This window comes from Strigops habroptila, chromosome 5 (assembly GCF_004027225.2).
Source record: "Strigops habroptila isolate Jane chromosome 5, bStrHab1.2.pri, whole genome shotgun sequence".
NCBI lineage: Eukaryota > Metazoa > Chordata > Aves > Psittaciformes > Psittacidae > Strigops > Strigops habroptila.
In genome coordinates this window covers 55,251,290-55,265,279 of record NC_044281.2, presented here as the reverse complement: position 1 = coordinate 55,265,279, position 13,990 = coordinate 55,251,290, and the positions used below count along the sequence as shown (strand labels likewise).

General features: G+C 42.8%; 1 protein-coding gene across 3 annotated transcripts in view; it reads left to right on the top strand.

Moving 5' to 3' along the window:
- GLI2 (GLI family zinc finger 2) overlaps positions 1-13,990 on the top strand; it is a 69,253-nt gene that overhangs the window by 11,556 nt on the left and 43,707 nt on the right. The window lies entirely within an intron of this gene.

Below are 13,990 nucleotides of genomic sequence, written 5' to 3'. Positions count from 1 at the left end.
GAAATGTTCATAGTGAAATCAGTGTCAGCAGACCCCAAACCACTTCATTCACTTGATAAAATGGAAGACTTCCAAAGTCCAAATAAATTTCTAGCCATCTTTGTAAAAGAGAGCACACATAACTAAACCAATTTTCAGGATAGGTCAGGAAAGTTCAAACTTTCCCTCAGGGCAGACAGCAATGAGATGACCACGATGTAAAAGACTAAAATGGAATTGAGCCAGGGTGGGTATTTTACAACCCATGTCTTTTTAAGAGTCCCACAGGACCTTTACCGCAGGCAAATGCACTGGACTTTTGAGCTTTAGTGGATAGGAATGACAGCCACTCCGTATTCCTCACCAGAGCATCGTTACATGGCATTGCCCAATGAGTCAGAGGGAAAGGCACTCTCTCACCAACACCACTTCCTCCATGTCCTGGGATTTTCTTTGCAAGTCATCTATTCAAGGCTTTGGTAGGTCTTGACCTCTCTTGGCATGTGAGATTTAAACCTGGTATGACTCCAGACTTCGTCTGGTTTGAATCCTGTCAGAGCCCAGAGCAGCATTACCGCAAGAATAAGAAACTCTTCAAAGAGTTGTTTGTTTGTTTGTTTGTTTGTTTAAGAGATGGCTCCTGCCAGATGTGAAGAAGGTAGGAGCGCTCTGAGCTGTAACTTCTTTCCCTTGAGGTCCTGATGTGCCGATGGACCTCAGGATCCTATCAGCCTGGTTTCTCCATGCTTGATCTCTGCAGAGCAGAGCTTGCATTTCTAGTGAATTACGTGATGGGTTTTTATAAGAACGGATAGTGAGCAGAAACCTGGGATTGGTTTGTGTGCGGGTGTCGCATTGCTTCAGGTATGTTGCACTGGTGCAGTGGATTGAGTGAGTGAACTTTCCAGGGTGACTCAGTGAGGAAATAGCGTAAACTGAGAGACACAAAATTCCTGGAGGTGTCTTGTGCTGAAGAGCAGATGATGCTTCCTCCCAAAATCTTGCACTATATGCAGTGGTTTCCTATCCCTTCATTTGTTTTTTGACTACATTGCCAAACTGGCCTTTATCCAGGTTCTGTTTGCTCTGATTGATTTCATTGCTTTGCCTTTCAGAAACTCAACCCCAACCCTACCAGCTCTGTGTTCATTGATGGCTTTCTCCCAGGCAGGGCAATTTTGTGGTTCACACATTCACCAGCAAAATTGCTGTGATCTGTGAACTTCCAGTGTAGTAAGGATTTGTGTCTATGTGTGTGTGTAGTCTTTCTTACTTGCCAGTGCAAGGTCTCAGTCTAATCTCTTCCTCCTGTTATCATCCTCAGTGGGTGAAAGCTAGGCTAAGAGATAATCTCCTTGCCTACAGTGCATCATGGTCTGCACAGATTGCATTTGAGTTTCAAATGAAAGAGCCTCTGGAGTCTAGGAGCAAATCTTCAATTAAAATGAAACTGGAGACTTTTAGAATCTCTTCTTGAAGGCTGAATGAAGGTAGAAGACAGAGATAGTGCAGGCAGGGAATCTGGTATCATTGGGAGTGTTACATGAGCTTGACAAATATGCCAGTTAAAATCCATGGGTACAGTAACTTAAGAGGCATTTGTTGTTCTTTTTTGTCCTGCTTTGTGGGACTTGTGTAATTAGAAGTTTGTCTCCTACCCATAGGTCCTTATAACTCTTCTTGCACTTGCTCTGTCCCTCAGTACTCCATGACTGAGCTTAGAAAATGGCCTATGCATTCTTGTATTTTTCCTTATTGGCTAGATGCTCTTTTATAGCAGGTGTGAATGGTTGTATTAATCCTTACAGCATTCATGAGTGCCAAATGTGTATTGCAGTGCTGGGTAAGAGTAATTATTTTGCAATTACGTTATGAACAGCTCTAAAATTTGCACTGTAAAGTGACGTGCAAAAAGGGAATTGTTACTATTAGAAGTTCAGTTTTGGATAGTTGAATTTCCTTGCTTACTAGTAACACTATGGATTATTTAAACCTTAAAATGTTTTTAAAATCCACTTTATTTTCACCTGTTACTTTGATTATTTTAACAAATCAGGCAGGAGACATAATTAAAAAAAATTAAACCCCAAAACATGCAAACTGCAGGACCTTAAGTCATATTTTCAAAGTAAACTCTGAGCCAGAAGTATTTAGATGTCAAAATCCTATCAGCAGTCTACTCTCACAATGAAAGCATGTATGAGCTTACACCCCACTGCAATCAGTTTGGGCTGCAAAAGATACTTAAAGTTGCAAAAAGGTGGCTGTTGGGACTTTAAAAAGCTGCTACCACATGGAAAACCTCACTGCTGGGATTTCAGCATAGCTTTGATTTCCAGGGTTGGTTTGTTCATCACTGTGTTGTCTAAACAGGTAGAATAATCCACTGCACCTGAGCAGTTCTGTTTTTCTGATTCCCAGACCACAGTACAATGGCCCTGTGTTTGCTTTTTCCAAAACTGGAGAGAAATATTTAAATACAATTTTGTGCTGAGTTATTAAAGACACTGCAAATGTTTTCATTAAAATTTGAGTATGTTTAATATCCCTTCTCTTGAATTTTAAATAGAACAACACTTGGTGACTTAATTACCCAGCAATATATCTTTTTTTAGATTTTTACCTCATATTAACAAAATAAATGTTTTTACATAGTTCCAACCTAAGCACATCTCATTTTACTAAGTGCATCATTTAAAGAGCACCCAATGTTAAAACCTTTTGGCTAGCCTGAGACTTTACATCATGCTACACGCTGAATCTCATAGTGAACTTTATCCTATGCAAAACCATAAATTATTTTCTCTACCTTTCCTGATAAAATGCTTTTAAAAAATCCCACAACTCTCAAGTCATTTTAAACTGTCCCAAAACCATACCTGCTTTCATTGAGGTTATATTCAGGCTACCTAAAGTACTATCTATCTCAGACAGACTTTGGCTGCTGTTGTGGAAAGAAATGGCTATAACATGTGAGTTGAGCACCTGCAGCTGGCCATGCAAAGACAGCAGCCGCCTCTTCTTTGGGTCTGCATAGTTTGAGGGCTTGGCAGAGTGTGTCTCTTAGATGCCATAACAGGAACATAAACTGGTGTCTGGTGAGATGAAAGAAGGGTGGTTTTTGAGGGTTTGGTGTGATGAGGAACCTCCTGTTTCTGCTCCCAGTCCAGCAGTATGGACCATCACCAGAACTGTTAGTGTGAGCATGATGACTGAGGGCCTTTGCCAGCACTGATGCTGTAAAAAAAACCCCAAACTTTTTTCAGGCAGCACCCCAAACCCAGCTGCAGTTCCCTGGAAAGGGAAGGATAAAGTGTGCGCCTCTGCCATTGCTGTATTTAGGAGAGAAACAGCTTCAGTAACTTGGTATCAACCTGGCACTTTGGGGAATTAGATGTGACATCTAACAACTGAATTTCCTACCCTTACCCAGCTGAGCTTAGCGCCCAGTTTTCATTCGAGCTGAAGGAAGGCTTGGGGTATCTAAAAGTGGTGTGGGGCACTATCCAGGCAGAAAGGCAAGTGGCCAGGGGAACTGAGGCCACAGCACAGCCATAAGGGCAAACATCACTGGGGGGTGGTGGCATGGTGATGAACTGTGCTGTGCTCAGACCTCCTCTCCTGCCAGGCTGGCAAGCACCAGGCCCACTGGACCCTGACACAACCATGGCAGATGCACAAAGGCGGGCTCTTGGGCCTCGGGCTCTTGGGCCTCGAAAGGCCATGTGCGTGTGTGCTTCTCTCTCCAGCTAAGACAACAATGACTCTTTGAAATGTTTTTCTGCATTTGCATTTACAAAAGCTGGATAAGCCTTTTTTTTAAAAAAAAATAAAAATCTGATAAGTAGCAGGCAATTGAATTAACCACTGTTGACTGTATTGCTGTCTCTTAACAAACTCCATCTGTATGGTCTCCCTTTGTAGACACAATTTTATAACTTAATTTCCCTACCAAAACATCAGTGTTTACTTAGTAAGAAATCTGTTCTTTGTCAGCTTAAAACAGTGATTTCTTTATTACCACTCTGCGCAAGGAATGACAGCACAGAATTGGCACTGGAGCAAGTCTGGTTGAGTCTACAGCGTTGTAATGGAAACAGGGTGAACCGAGGGTCAAGTATAATGGGATTTGTATACAGAAATGTGTCTGCATAAGGAATAGCTGCATGAGATAAGAGAATGAAAAGATGAGGTCTGCAGGTCTCCCTTTGCATGGCAGTGGGAGAGAGGTGTCGCCATGGGTATACGGCACTGCTGACATGGAAGATGGGGTTACCTCTGCGCTGGTGTAGCGAAAATGCGTATGTCACACGTGTGTGCTGTGGTGCTAGCTGACATCAGCGGGTGTTGGTTGGATGGGGGTGCTGGTCACTGATTACTCTGAGAATGTCTCTTATGCAATTTTTTGTTGATTTTGGGAAGCATAGGGTCAGTGAGGGGTTTTCAAGCTGTTACAGCCTGTGGCCTAAAAATTTTCAAGCAGGGTTGTCAAACATGGTACAGTGAATTTGACCCAAATAACAGGAGGCTTGCAGGGTTATTTTTGTTGTCTTTCACAGCACCTGAAAGAGGTTTTGTGATTCCCATGGTTTGCAAACCACAGACTAAAAAGCACTAGAGTAAACTTTCAGCAGTAAACATCTGGGGAACATCAGATTCCTATTCGTTCCTTAATAAATATGTTATATTTTTGTGTGTCATTGCAAAATGAAGAATAGGAAAGCAGCTGTAGAGAATGACACTAATGGATCTGGGAGCAAAAGAGTTTTAGAAGGAAAGGTTTTGGGTGGTACATGGATGATGAGATATAAAACACCTCATCCTTTCTTACAACGAGCTGATGATTTCGGGTGTGTGGGCAGCATCCTGGCTCCTTTGAATTCTGTTGGATTTGTACAGTGCAGTGAGCAGTGCTGGGGTTTTACCATCGGACTGGGCTTCTGTTTATTCCATTTAGTTTCTCCTGCTATAGAGCCTTTCCCAGTCTTACACTGCAGGCTAGAGTTGATAGAGAAATGCCAGTTGTTTATCACAGTCATTTGGAGAAAGAATTATTTGTGTTCATCTTTTCTTGTGGAAAATTAACTCCCAGCCGAATGTTGTCCAGATTTTAAAAACATCCATGTTTCATTCTAGCTCACTTTCTTTCTAATGATAAAAAAAAGGAAAAGAAAAAAAGTGGTAGGTTAAAAAGAAGAAATTAAAATTGAAGAGCTTAACTTATTGTTAATTCTCTTATTTTGTACAGAAAACTCCAGACACTTCCAAGAGAAAGGCTTGTTTGGAATAAAAAATGTTTTTTTCCAGTCATATCAGTGAAAAACTTTTACCTAGTTCTGCTCTTCACTATGTAATTGCTTGCTTTTCAGCATACTTGTAGCAAAAGAAAGGATGGTTAGATCAGCAAGCCTGTTGGATCAGATCTTACATTACATCTTGAGCTCTCTGAGTGCCATTAACATTTCCTTTTAGAAGTGAAGAAATATTGACAGTTTGGTAGGTTATCTCGCATTTTAGTGCATGTTAGGGCACTTCAAAGTCTTTATGTAGTGATGGGAACTGTCATGAAGTAGATGTAAAAAGGGCCTTTGGTCCAACTAAACCTGTCAGCAAGAAGATTTAGGGCACATGGTTATTATTAGAAATCAATGTATTTTTTATATATTGTTCAGGAATATTTCCCTTTGGAGGTTACTGTGAGTGCGGTTGCTGTTTAAGATGTGTCAAATGCCAGTAAAATTAATTCCTGCAGAAAACCCAGGGAGCCCCAACTAAAAGCTTTGCTTTTATAGGAATGCACATCTTTTACCTCTTTGTGCTGTGATGCACCAGAGGCAGGTACACATGCAGCATGCCAGCAGCATACCTGGCACGTGTGTACATGTATGTGCAAGATGTGTTTCTCAGCAGCTATCACAATCACCTCTACTTAAAGAGCTCCTCTGACTGCTGTGTATAGAAAGGCTTTGTAGAGATCTGTGCTGTACCTGTTCCCATTTCATTTTATTTTTTGTAAACCTTTGTAAACCATGGTTTTGTGGTTACTCCAGTTGGTTACAACAGCTTACTGCTGCTTAGAGCAAGCACAACCTCTTTCTAAAGCCTGAACACCAATGGTTTTCCCCTGTAATTGTGAAAAGAAAAGCAGGACATTTCAGGTTTTGTATAAGTAGTTGGGTGTAGGTTTTCCTTCCTTGGTGTCTTGTTTAGTTATGGGATTTAAGTTATAAGACCTTGGATCATGGAAAAAGGACATGCCCAATAGAAAAGGAACATATTAGCAGCAACATTAATGCTGGAAGTCACTGTCCTGGAACAAAGATTCATTTTCCATTCACCCTGTGATTTACAGCACATTCCAACCAAGTGATTGGGCTGTGGTCTTCTGGCATAACATTGTTTGCCCTTTCCCTGACATTTTGCATATAAAGAAAAGTTACGAGCTTCTTGGGCATTCAAGGTACCAGGAAATGCAGGAGTCTACCTAATTTGTTAACATGAAATTATAGATGTCAGACACAGACTCTGTTAGTTAATGTTGGTTAGAGTAATGCTGCAGCCAGTTGATTGTATTACAGTCATGATGAAGAGGAATGGTCCTTTTTTGCTTTTCTGGGATATGACGGGTATAGAGCCAAGACAGACTTAAAGTGTAATGAATGAATAAGCATTTTCTGTGGTTTGCCTGACTCTTCCATGAGCTCTGTGGTGTTGCTGTCGCTGACTTGCCCTCTCCACAACAGATTGGTGCTGGCATAACATGCAAAGGGACTTTTCAGAAGTACTACAGGAATAGTCTTTAAAATGTTAAACCCTTCTGTAGCACTTGAATGTTATTTCTTTTTAAGGGACAAAAGCCCCCACTCAAAAGTAGCATGGCAAGAAGATGATAGGCAGGGATCAAAAATTCAGATTTCCTCCCCACACACATACACTTCCCATTTGTTTTCCAAGCCTAGTGTCTTCACAGCTACAAGCAAAGTATTCACTCGAAAGTGCTAATATTCTGAACATGTGTCCCAAGGGAAATCAGTCAGATACAGAGAAACGGCTGTGTCACATCCAACACATCTTTCCAACACCGATTTCACACATGCCCTAACCAGAGCTGAATCCTCTTAGATCTCCCTCAGCTTCCTATTCAGCTCTGCCATCAGGATCTGGTCCATATCTACATCTCTCCCACCTCATTCCCCACCACTTCCCACCTTGCCTGCTCCTCCACACCTGCCATGCCACTGCCCAGCCCTTGTTCCCTCGCAGCCCTGAGCCCTCAGTGATTTGACACCCCAGCTCTCGAATTTTGTGATGACCGGAATCAAGTTCTCATGCCTGGTGGTTTCCACCTGAGGTTCACATTGCCTCTAGGTCTGCATTGCTCCTTCAGTCTGTTGCTGAACTACTTTCATTGGCTCTTACGCTTTTATCCATGCTTTCTTTCATATCTTTTCTCTCACTCTCCTTCCCTCTCTCCCCCTCAGCTACCTTTCTTGAAGTTCCCCTTCTTAAAATGCGCTTCTCCTCTGAAGGCTTTCATCGTTAATCTCTCAAGAAACTATCTTAGAGACTCATCTGCTGTGCTTTGATTTATTCGTTGTGGGGTTTTTTTGGCGGGTATCTCACAAGGACTCAGCTGGCCATGCTTCTACCTCTGTTGCTAAAGGAAAGCTTGTGTGAAAAGGTGGGCTTTCAGAACTTAAATTAAAAGATCATGTAAGTAAGATAATTGGATAAAAAAGGATATTAGGATCTGAAACAGAATGTTTACTTGCTTTGATGTGCTTTGGGAACATATGTCTGCACAGTGGGCTGTGTGGCTGATTAAGTATAAAACAACCCAAGAAAAAATCACCACTATTAAGCTTAAATCAAAGATCTCTCCTCAAGACACTAATTTGATTTGGGTTTGAAGGTCCTGTATCAACTCTAATTTCCACCTTTGATGTCTTGCTTCTTTGTGTGTTGTATAATGAAGGGCAACCTTACTTATTAAAAATTTGCATTTTTCTTCCTTTTTAAAAGCAGATATTGATATTGTTGTTGTTATTGTGTTGCAGTTGTGCCTACAAGTGTCAGCCAAAATAGACCTGCATTGTGGTAAATGCAGCATAAATACAATAAGAAACTATACGTGGTTAGGAGAGTTTCTAATCTGATGACTAATTCTTGTACTCACACTCCCAGCCTTGCCTCCTCCAGATGTTGCCCTTGTCCCCACTAAGGCTGCCAGCAGCCTGTGAGTTTTCATCTAAATTCCAACAATTCTGGTGGAATTTAGATGAAAAAAAAAAAAAAGTTTCAAGATGTAAACCAAAATGCTTTTGATTTCATTGATAAAAACAGTAACACTCTCTATCAGGTGAAATTAAATCTTTTGTTCCATTTGTTCTTGGTCTTCAGTATTTTAAATGTAGGATTGAAGTCAGGTATGTTTGAAAACAGAATGGTCTTTTGAAAGGAAAAATGGAAGATATTTACCTTTTTTTTCACATTTGAAGTAAAAGCATCATTTTTCTTACCTGAAGCAAACATGTGAAATTGACCTCATATGCTAGAAGTTTCATTAAGTTTTGAATATGTTTTTCTAAGGGATGGAAAAAAATTGTGCTAAGAAATTGATTCCACCAATAGGTTATGATATTGTTTCCAAGCTGCAGATGGAAAAGAGACTAATTTACACATTGGAGACCTGTTCTGATTGCTCCTGCCATCGGTGGCAGAGTTTTCTTTTACTTCAGTGGTACAAGATTAGACTGTAAGGTATGACTTTTAAAGGTATTTAGGCATCTACCACTGCCATTGGATGCAGAGTGGGCTTTTTCATAGTGTCTACGTAAACCCTTCTCAAAGCAGTGCCCTACCACAAGTCCAAAAATAACGGATTTTATATTCAGATTTGTGTCTTTTAAGACCCAAAGATGTCAGACCAGATAACTTCAGTTATCTGGTTTGGCATGTGTGATACTGGCCATAGGATTCCCTCTTTAATTTCTACAGTGTGAGAAATTGCTCTTTCCTACTATTAAAACTCCAAACCTTGCAGTACACTTAGAACCCATCTTTTAGAAAAACATCTAGTTTTGCTGTAGTCTTGCAGCAGTGCTGAATTTACCACTTCCATCCATAAACCTATCTAATAGGAACTTGCCCTCACTGTTAAAATATCTTTTTTCATTTTTCATAATTTCCATGCCTCAAAGCCATAGTTGAGGGGAAAGGAGAAAACAGAAACTGCTCGAAACACACCTGTTAAATTTCTGCAGAGAAGCTGTAGCAATTTTTGTCCAGCGTCACAGTGTCCATAACAGCTTCTCAGAAGTGAGTCCATTAATTGTTGAATTAGCAGAGGTAGTGCTGATTTTCTATATATTCATCTCTGTGAGTATGGAGAAGAAAAAGAAATTGTATTATTAACCCCATTTTAGAGCTGAGAAAATACAGGAAAAAGAAATAAAAATACTTGTGCTGAGCATCCCAGCAGGGGAGGGCTGAGAGTTAGCAGTAATGTCTCTTGGGTCCCCATCCCGATCTCTTCCTAGCAGGACATGTAAGCTGGCATCTTCAAGTTGATAGCGCTATATTTGAGCATCAGGTCGCTTTACTGGATAATCATCAACTTATTGCAGTGCTGAGAGAACTGGGAAGTGTGGGTGATTCCCTGTCACCTCATTACCAGGCTGTCTGGCACCCTCTGGCAGTGGCTGATGGGAAGAGGCAGCTGCAAGGCAGCTCCATGCTGCTCCTTCCAGCGCATCCTCCACTCTCTGAGCCGAAGAAAATGAGAGGGGGAGGAGATCTTTGTGAATGATCAAATGCCATGTGAATTCGATAGTCGTGGCCCAGGTTTGACCTCTGAAAGGTACCTTGTTTTGAGGGACCTCATAGGGTTTGATCCTGAGGGTACCGCACAAGTGTCGCGACCTCTCGCCCTTCCTGTTGTAAGGGACTTTAAATCAGAAATAAACAGAGGTGAAGTTGAGGGGCTGTCGAGAGCTGTTTAGACTGAATTGTTTAGCATGAATGTTGGGGCATTTTAGGTCTCCTGCTGGATATAGCTTTGGCATCTCATGCTTAGAGTGTCTGCCATGAGTGCAGTCCATTTTTCGGGTATCCATATGCCTCTCCTCTATCTCCTGCAGGCATTGGGTGGTGTTCTGAGTACACAGGACTTGCAAAAACCAGGCCAGGAAGTTTTATTTAAAACAAAACAAAAGCAAGGATTTTTATGTGGAGTTTAGATGGGATTGCTGGCTTTAAAAGCTTTTTTCCAATACCAAAACTGTACCAGGCTATGTTACCCCTCCACATGAGCAGCTCTGTTCTTAGTTTCCATCTCTGTGTAGCAGCTATGCAGTTTTTTTATTGTACAGCAAAACAGTTGTCTGCAAGTGTCCATATTCCATTAAGCATATGGAAAAGTATTCAGCCCTTTGTTTTCCACTAAATGAATATATTTACCACATAAGTATTAATTTAGACTAGTCATGGGACATTAGTGCTGGTTAATTGTCCCCATTTTTCTGGGGTTTATTTAACCAATGGAGATTATTTCAGAAAGATGCAACTTATTTTATTGTTGCATTCATTGCTGGGTGCTCCTTGCATGCTCCATCGCATGCAGCAGCAGGGAGATGGTGTCATATCTCTACCATGCAAGATTTTGGGATTGCTGGTGCATGACCACAGGGGGAGAGCAGGATGAGAAAAAGTTACCCCAAAGGCCCTATTCATAGCAGCCAGCACTGGTTTTGCCAATCCCTGAGAGATTTCCCTTCTCAGGAGCCCAGCCCATCTCCTCAGAGACAATGCTGCTTCTCCACCATGGGACCACGAGGATCCTTTCTCAGTACCACTTCCAGATGCAATGTACTGAGCACAGCATACACACCCCTATGAGCAGTGGCATCAGAGGCAAGTGCCTGCCAGCCTCCAAGGCACACACAGGGACATGCTGCTCTGCCTCACTGAAAACTATGGGCTGAGCTTTTTTGCCTTGCTTTCCAAAGAAAAACTACCAGCATCTTCCCCAAGACTTTGGGATGAGACCATAGAGCTTCAGACAAGCTCCTTTCAGCATAACCCAGGCGGCAGGAAAATGAAGCAAATCTCTTTCTCCTGATGAAGGACAGTTAATGGGTGACCAGTTCGTGGGAAACCACCAAGAATCTCCTAGTGTCCAACCAGCAGTGTGTGTCGCATTTCAAACACCAGTAGCTCTCCTTGAGCTGGTGGTGCTCCTCCGCTGCTGTGCGTATCCACTGCCTGACAGTCCTGTTCTGCAGGGGGCTGGAGCCAGGTAAATAGTGCAAGGATTTCTGCTTTCCAAGGGGAGTTTTCCACTGCACCAGTAAAAGCCTGCTATGCAAGGCCGTCAGCAGTGTGCATGCACCTAGCATCACCAGGAGGCTCTGCAGCCCTTAGATGGGATCAGGTAATGTCTCCCCCACAGTAGTGTCTCCCTCTGTTAGAAAGCAGGGAAAGAACAGCCTCTCCTGGGTGGGGGGAAGAAATGAATCCAGGCTCACGTGCTTCGTCAGAGATGCAAATTGCTCTATAAGTCCTGAGCATTAATTATAGAGCCTGGGCTTCTCAACAGAGCCGCAGGGAAAACAGGCCCCCAGCTCCCATTAAATTTAATGGCGTTTGGACACCCAATTCCCTTAGCCTATTTGAAAACCAGAATCCCAGTTTCTTCAGAAATATATGTGGTCAGGTGAAATCCCTCATCCCAGTGCAGTCAGCGAGATTTTTACAACATTGGCTTCAGCAAAGCCAGCAGCTCTCCCCTAGTCACTGGGGTGCTTTCCTTATGCCATTGCAGGATCCAGGGAAGGAGTGAGGAGTGATGTAGGGATAGCAAAGGTCTGAGCAGGAAATTCTATGGACACACTGAGAAACCCAGATCTGGCAGCACGGCACCATTCCACAGGCTGATTCACCACAGCAAGCTGGTGATTGTCCTGCTGTGGGGTTTGGGGCATGCTTGCCCAGGAGGTGAGTTGCATGTTGGGTCGAGCTGCCCAGTGTCGCTTCATCTCTCATCTATTTAAGCCACTTCCTCTAAAAAGCATCAGCTAATCGTTCTCCTTTGCCAGGAGCAGACCTGTGAACCTATGGCTGCCTCTCACTGTGTATTTGCAGAGTGCCAATGCAATGGCACAACATGGGCCTTGGGGATTAGATGGGAAATAATGCCAGTGACATAAGGGGAAAAAAAATGGGGGGAAAAATGAAACATTTGGGGAGTTAGGAGCAGAGCATCCCTCTGGCCAACTGAGCCGTTCCTGGTAGACAGCTACTGGAAGCCACAGTTTTGGGACAGGCTGCAGCATGGAGCGATGCTTTGCTGGAATTGTAGATGTACAATGGTGAGAGGTGATCACCACCTGGGAGGGCTTACAGGAGACAGACCTGGCTGAGAACACTTATGTCCTAGTCCACAGGTGGAGAGGTGGGGCAAGGAGAGGCTTTAAGCAGAGCCGTAAGGAGAAGCTTGTTCTCCACCCCAGTCTTTATGCACGGGGCCAGCTTCATATTAAAACACCACCCGGATCTCCAGCTGGATGCATTTTGGGTGAATTCTTGATCTCTTTCCCAGTGTTACCTTTTTGGCCAGGGTGGAGTTTTCCTGTTCTAAGGGGCTCCAGCATTTCTGCCCAATTTAGCATGGAGAAAATGAACAGCAAACCCTTCATATTGTTATACGTATTTTAGATGTCGGCCTCACAGTTTGATCAGCAGAGGCTCCGAAGGCTCATAAACCTGGTAATACATAGTTTCAAGACTGCATCAGAGAAGTTCACAACCCTTTTGGGAGAAGCTGTGAGTACTGATGAAAGAGGGAACTTATTGTATATGTAAGAAAACTTCTTTCATGGCTTATGTATTAAGGCAGGCTCTGTGGCCCAAGGAAGATTGGGGCTGCTTTTAATTTACATCCCCCCTCACTTATATTAAGGCTTCATCAGAAGAAAAATTAGTCAGATGTTTTCTTAATGACATCATTTTTTTTAATCCTGTTTCATTTTTTCCAGATGAGGCGGTGGAGATTATTAGAAATGAATTGAAACTAAATCTGGAACAGAGACTTTGATTCACTTCTCCCTCCTCCCCGGTAGAAATAAATTGGTCGGCTCTGGGCTCAGCTGCCTTTATTAGCAGCCTCGACAAAAACCAGCCCCGGTGGCCTTGGCTGCAGCTTTCCCGAGCTTTGCCACCGCAGTGGCTGACATCATGGCGAGAGGCACTGGAGAGGGACTTGGGTCGCTCCATAATTTTGGCAATGAAAGGCCATGGCAATGCAGGTGGGGAGGTTGTGAGGTCTGAAGTAGCCATGCCATCATAAGTTTGTCTTTCAGTGCCATAAAAGAAAACAGGCTTGATGCTGGTGGGTGCTACTCTAGCAAAACCTCAGTCTGAGTCCAACAAGCACTTGTGTTGCGCTGGGTGTGCATTTCCACGAGTCCTTTACATCTGATAGGTTTTCACTGCCTTGTATTTCACACCAGTGAGCCACAGAATGTACTGCTACAGGAAACTACCTTGAACTATAAATATTTTAAAAGTCATTTAATTTACTACCCATCAGCAGAAAGTGTTCAAAAAGCCACAAGGTTTACTAATTTATCAGAAAGACAGAGAAACACACAGAAGATCAAACAAAGACAAACGTGCTCGTAAACTGCTGAATAAGTCTGCAAAGCTTGTATTACATTTCTGTGTGGTTTTGTCGATAGGTAGGTATTACAAATAATTTAAAACGCACCTGAAGTGTTGATGAGGCAGGGTGAGACTGAGATCCTGAAGTGCAGGTGGCGTGTCTAAACTGCTCAGACCCTTATGTTTGTGGTTGTCTGTGCGTGGAGACACAGATCTTACATGCAGTCACCAATGGTGTGTTTGGATATTCTTAGGGAAGGACCTTTGTAATACTGTCCCTTAGCTCAGCTCACATCCCAGATCCCTGAGCTCCAAAACCCTGAATCCCCATGGTCTCCTGTGCACGGGGTGC